At 37.4% G+C, this 6,961-nt stretch overlaps 1 pseudogene; it reads left to right on the plus strand.

Annotated features, from left to right (window-relative positions):
* Positions 1–378: 378 nt before the first annotated feature.
* Positions 379–2,298, plus strand: LOC149158265 (uncharacterized; annotated as a pseudogene).
* The last annotated feature ends 4,663 nt before the right edge of the window (positions 2,299–6,961 follow it).

The raw sequence follows: 6,961 nt of genomic DNA on the forward strand, positions 1-6,961 counted from the left end.
CATTCAATTTAGTTTAATTTTAGGCTATTTATTTGGTTCGTATAAGGTTTTAAACTTGCGTCTATTTGTGGATAGAAAGTTTCCTTTATGAATTTCAGGATGTCTCTATTTTTATTTAGTCAAGTATTTAGTATATCTCGCTTGTCTAAACACACTTTCAATGTTATAATAGTAGTAAGAAAATTTACTCCAAATTTCAATTACAATTTTATTATTATTATACATTTTTTAATAAAAAATAACTGCAGTATTTGAAATTATAAAAATAGTTTCTTAAAAAGAATCATATCTATACATAAATAACTTTAATATGCATAAACGAATATAAACAACAAATAAAACTGTTTAAATATAAGTAAATAACAAATAAAATAGTTAAAGTTGAGAGCATCAGATGCACAATGTGAATGGTTCATTTTTCAGCAGTGGACAGTACACAAACACAGAAGCGGGTGTAACCGTGTATGTGATTATTATTTTGCCCTACTGCGTCTTGCGTAGTGTTTGTGTGATGAATCTCTGTTGCAGGCTACCTGAGAAAGCATGAGGGTCTGTGAAAGAGGGGGTTTAATCTCCTCCACCATTTCAGGTACGAGATTTTCAAATCAGAGATCATTTTGTACAGTTTCCCCGTTATTTCATCACATTGCGATTGCCTCTTCTATTGATACATTCATGAATAAAGCTGGGTTGCTACGCAAATCCAGTTGGATTACTAAACCCTTGCCCTTTTTAAGCACCCTGGTTAAATTCTCGTCATATTCTTCAAGAGGGGACCATTCCTCTGATTCTTCTTCTATTTCACACTCGTCCAATATCCAAAATCAATCTCCTATGCTCACCCCTGCGCGCGTGCACAAATTAATTGCTAAGCAGACAGATGCATTGTTAGCAATGGAAATTTTTGAAGTTGCATATCGGCAGCCCGGTTTCAAGCACAGTTATTCTACTTATCATACCCTTATATGCAAACTGGGGCGCGCGAGGCAGTTTAAAGCAATGGAAGGTCTAATCCAGCAAATGAGAAAGGATGGCTGTCCATACACACCAGGTCTGTTTGTTGATATAATTAAAATGTATGGAGAATTTGGAATGCCTAATGAAGCTATTAAGGCTTTTCATCAGATGTTAGAGTTTGGTTACGAACCATTGGCAAAGCATTTCAATGTTCTATTGATTGTGCTTATCGAAAACAAATGCCTTGAGACAGCTCTTTCCCTTTTCAAAAAATTGCATGAATTTGGAATAACCCCAAATACTAGGACCTATAATATCCTCATTAGAGCCCATTGCCATAGTGACAGGTTGAGTCATGCCTATTTTCTTTTCAACGGGATGAACAAGCAGGGTTGCATTCCTGATGTTGAGACTTACAGCATTTTAATGCAAGGTCTTTGTAGGAAAAGTCAGGTTAAAACAGCACTCGGTGTCTTGGATGAAATGTTAAACAAGGGTTATGTTCCAGATGCTCTTACCTACAACACACTGCTGAATAGCTTATGCCGAAAAATGAAATTGCGCGAGGCCTACAGGCTCCTAAGTAAGATGAAGGTCATGGGTTGCAACCCAGACGTAATTAACTATAATACAGTGATAACTGGCTTCTGCAGAGAAGGCAAGGCACTAGACGCCTGCCAGATATTAAGAGACATGCCTGAAAACGGATGTCTTCCTAATGCATTATCCTATAGGACATTAGTCGGTGGACTTTGTAATGAAGGAAAGTTTGACGAGGCCAAAGAATTCTTGGAAGAGATGATATCAAATGGTTTTATTCCACACGTTTCTATCTATCATTTGTTGATAACTGGATTGTGTAATGAAGGCAAGGTTGGAGAAGCTTGTGAAGTTTTATGATAATGACAAGGCAGACATTGGCTCCACATGAGAGTACTTGGAGTGCTCTTGTGACAAGGATCTGTGAGGACAGTCAAGCAGAAGCCAGAGGACTTGTGGATAAGCTATCTAAGGATGACTGGCGCTACATTTGGGAGTCTGCAGGGTAGTGCAGTTCATTAACTGAATAGGGTCATTACCATGTGAGAGATACTTGATCATGTGGAAGCAGTCGACCAACGAGTGCTTTAGGGCCCCTCAGAAAATGAGTTTAATGTAATATTTCCATCCTTAGAGTGCATATTTTCTAGTGTGCCGGGCTTCTACAAAAAGTCGGGCCCCATTTTTCATGAATGTAATTAGAAATTGATTTGTGAGCGGCTAAACTTGGGCATATTTATTCAGCTCGCTCTAGCACTGTAAAGGGGGTTGAAAGAACTAATACCAGAACTCTACACTTCATTTTTCTGAGAAAGTTGCTTATGTTTAGTCTGTGATGTGTCCTAGAGGTTGGAGAGCAGCCTATTTCTTGATACAAATCACTTAGGGATTTCTTCACCAAATATATTACAGTTGGTTTCTCATGGTACTATTGTTCTATCTTAAGAGAATTATCATTTCGAATGTTTTTTTACCTTTAGTTTTTCCTCAACTTTTGTAAAAATACTATGAAGTATTTCATGGTATACTTCAGCTGTAATAGATACATTTTGGCCTACATTTGCAGAATATATTGGTGAAACTCTTTGGGCATTTGGAAAGTTAGTGTAGGTTGGTATTCGGTCTGGATATTCTACCTGGTGCACACCTTCCTTCTAAATAAGGCAACTTCCCCTCCATATAACCAATGCCAAATGGACTTCAAGGCACTAGTATAGATTTCTTTCAGCCTCTCATTTGTCTCAAACTCAAACTTTTACTGAGCAGCAGAACCAAAACTCATCCAGCCATACTCTAAAATTTGTTGCTCTTTTATTTGAGTCAACAGTCCATTCTTTACAGCCTTGTTCACTGGGCGCTGGCTATAACATTTATCCCCTGTTTTGCTGCTGCCAATTGAAGCCAAATGCTCAAGAACGCAGTCTATATATGATGGATAAAAAGAAGAAATGTAGCATAAGATTGCCCAAGGCACGATTATTGAAACTCTTGCAAAGGGGAGCTGACATAAAACCATTGAAAAACCCTTTTGCATGCAAACTGTTTGTCTCTATCGACATACCTCATATTTATGCAACAAGCTTTAGTAAATTTTCACTGTATGCTGGTCTGAAGTTATCTTGGTAAAGGATTGATGCCTGGAAAGTGTTTGATAAACAATTTTGAAGATAAATATTTGAATTTTATATTCTTTGCCAACAATAATTTCACTGGACAAGGTTGCACATAAACTGTTTGAAGAAGTGTGCAAATGGATTTTTTACACATATGCACAATTGCCTTCATTTTCTTTTGAATTTGCCTTCGATCGGTTTAGTAGAGGCTACAAGTGTCTATAAATAGTACATTTGTGTGCATCCCCAAAAATATATGGGATTGTTCAATAAGTGTATGATGAAATACCTAAAGGAAATGCCCCCTTACTATATTATAGCCATCATGAACATTGAAAACGTTTGTATGCTGATCTTGAGTGCCACAGATGAGCATGAGTAACTCTATTTCGCACCCTGATAAATTCTGTATTGTTTATACTTAAAAGAGTGACTTAACAGGAATAAAATACACATAGATATAGCACCAAGCTCGACATGAAATTATATGTATAACCAGCAGGGTATTGAGTTGTATCACAATTGTTTGAAGAAAATTGTGTATGAAATTATTATACCTGTTTAGTACCATTTACTATGTTTTGACATGCTGACTTTAGGATCATAATTATAGGCTGGTTAATTCTCTTTATACCTGGAAATGCAAATTTGCTATGTGCTCAAAATAACTATGTTTTACTCGAAGTTTTTGTCTTTTGGTTATGAAAAGAAATTTGCATTTACCCACATCTAGGACAGAATATCTTTGAAAGGTGTGTATCTGTAGAAATTGTTGAAAGCAGTGTTGATAATATTGGGATTGGCAAAATATTGACGAGGTCCTGAAAACATCTTTTTGGCAATATTGGCAAAAATATCAGCAAAATATCAGTGAACATTAAAAAAAATATATAATCAATTTTTTTTCAGATTTTTAAACACATAAAGCAACAACAACATGAAATAAACACATTGGCACGTAAATATGAAGAAAGCATGCATATATATATACATATAGTGGATGTCAAATAAAATGATACATCAAAGGCGATACCAAATCTTGTTGATCCTTAATAATTGTCCAATCAAGGACTGAAATGTGAAGAACCAATACAAAATAGGATCACACATATATAAAAGTATCTCATCATCATGAGTTATATGTAGCAAAACAAACAAAACTAGCAGCTAGCTATCTGAGATCAATGCCCTCTATCCCTTTTACAAGAAAAGATGATGCGTTGTTTGCCAGGCCTACCTGTAGCAGTGGAAGGCCCAAGCCCTGCACTTAATGTCAAATGATGATTGTTGGGTATGGAGTTGTGCTCTCCTATATTTGTAGCAGATGGTGTTGTCGTTGATGCTCCCACAATCTCCTCCTCCTCCTCCTCCTGCCCCTGTCGCTGCTACTGCTCCTCCCCTGAGTCATCTTCTTGCTACCCCTATACTAATGGCTCCTCCTCTAGCCATGTAGGTGACTCCTCCATGATGGGAACCTCAGACTCCACCCTCCACTTAGACAATACATCATATTGTCTAAGGAAATAACATCTAGATCCAATGGTTTCTCTATTTGCTTCACTCGTAGTTGGAGATTGTAATGCACATACACCAAATCATTGAAGCATGAGAACTCCAACCTGTAAAAGTGTCAAAAAAACTAACACTTGAGGGTCATAAATTACAATAAATGTAATTGCTCAATTGAAGGCTGAAACTCAAAGTTATACTTGTTGCGATTCTTTGAGTGTATTCTTTCAAATACACTCCAATTGCGCTCACACCCTAAAGAGCTACAGGTCTAACTTAGGATTCTGATGGCCAATTTCTGCAAATTTGGTGCCATTGTACAATAGGTTCACCACCAAACATTTACAACAAAATAAAGAAAAAAACTTAAAAACTTAAAACATAAGTACACTTTCAAATAAAACATAACTGAATTTAAAAAATCTACAATTATAAATTAGTAAATATAAAATTCTAATGAGTCATGACTTGTCACTTACGTGGCATGAAGAGGGTCATTTCACAAATAACATCATCAAAGACATATAGGGCAACACAATCCTAATACATTTGTACCTCACGATTGATTTTGTTGCAAAGCTCAGGATCAGGTACCATCTTATGAATACATGTATGGGGCCCTTCCATCACCTTGCCATCAAAATCAAAGTTGCATTTGTATGAAAATGTGGGGTTGAATAAAAGTGTTCCTGCATGAATGGGTCGATGAAGCATCCATGTCCACCAACCATCAATCGCATCCATGTGGGTCTATGGAGCCCTTCCATCACCTTGCCATCAAAATCAAAGTTGCATTTGTATGAAGATGTGGGGTTGAAAAAAAGTGTTGCTACATGAATGGATCGATGAAGCATCCATGTCCACCAACTATCAATCGCATCTCTTAACATCATATGTTTATTAAACCCAATGGAACCCTTGTCTGCATAATAAGCACGAATGTTATCCTTGGCCCCTACCCATGGCCTCATACAAATAAGCCATCGCAGGGTTACCCCATTTACCAATCTAAGAGTCTTTAGTATAGGTTCACTAATAGAGCAAACTTCTTCTACGCCTTGCCAAAATGTGTCAGTGTACACTGTTTTTGCAATGGCTCTCCCATCTTGTCTCCTATTGTATCATGCCACTCATCATAAACAAACATATGCTTCAACGCAAATTGACATCGAAGCAAAGACTAAAGAATAATAAAGTTGGTGGAAAAACGTGTGATTGTAGGATGTTGCAACTCACTGTTTCTAGTGTATCTCCTCATGAGGCTGAGAACAAAAGCATGGTTATATATAAATTTGGGGATGCTCTTAGTCATATCAATCACCTCCTTGATGAAAGAGAGTTTCCCCATATCCTCAAGCGACAAATTGATGCAATGTGCTACACATGGGGTGAACAATGTGTGGTTTTTGTCCATAAGCATCTTGGTAGCAACCACATAATTAGCTGCATTATCTATTATGACTTGCACCACATTTTGCACACCAATCTCCTGGACGAACCCATTTAACGACTCACATAACAATGTTGCATCTTTAATATGTGTTGATGCATCCAATGATTTAATATTCATGGTACCTTTAGGACAATGTACCAAGAAATTTAGAATGGTTTTATCCTTCCTATCTATCAAGCCATCAAACATCACTGTGCATCTAGACACCTCCCATGTCTGCTTCAACTCCACCAATCTAGAGTTGATGTCTTGATTTCATGCTTAAAGGATTGACCCCTACAATTCCTCATATGTAGCACTTTTCTACCTTGGGCCCACAATAGCAATAGCAATACACATCAGCTGCCAAAATGGATTTTTTTTTTGTGATACTACGAGGTAAGTCACTCCAAAAAAGACACTTCCCCATAACTTTGTCTGCTTCTTGCTTTCCTTTTTTTTAACAACTGACTTTATGGAAGATTGTGCTCTATGTCTGGTTTGTGGAACAAAAAATGATGACATATCACTCCCAGTAACCTCAACAGGTGATGTTGTGGAGCCCCTCCCACTACCTTGAGGCTCAATATCAAAAGTAGATATCCAGATCCCTGAAGATTTTCCTGCATGTTCGGCCTTGTTCATAGCTACCTCCTCTTTCTTTTGGTCTTTTTCCTCAATTGCTTCAAGTGCAACTCTTATAAGGTTTGCACTAGACTCCTTACAAATCCCAACATCACCTCCAGGGAGTCTAGCCATATGATATTTAAATTGTGTAACCCCTCCTATCATCATGTCCCCACACAATTTGCATTTGAGATATGGATGATTTGTCCTACGATCAAGTTCCCCACACTGCCAAAATGGGTCTAAGGGCTTTGACATATTTGTAGTGGATTAATGGGCAGCG

The sequence above is a fragment of the Pinus tabuliformis genome, chromosome 5_2 (genome assembly GCF_031772625.1).
Source record: "Pinus tabuliformis cultivar Carrire ecotype Pingquan chromosome 5_2, CPIR1, whole genome shotgun sequence".
NCBI classification, from domain to species: domain Eukaryota; kingdom Viridiplantae; phylum Streptophyta; class Pinopsida; order Pinales; family Pinaceae; genus Pinus; species Pinus tabuliformis.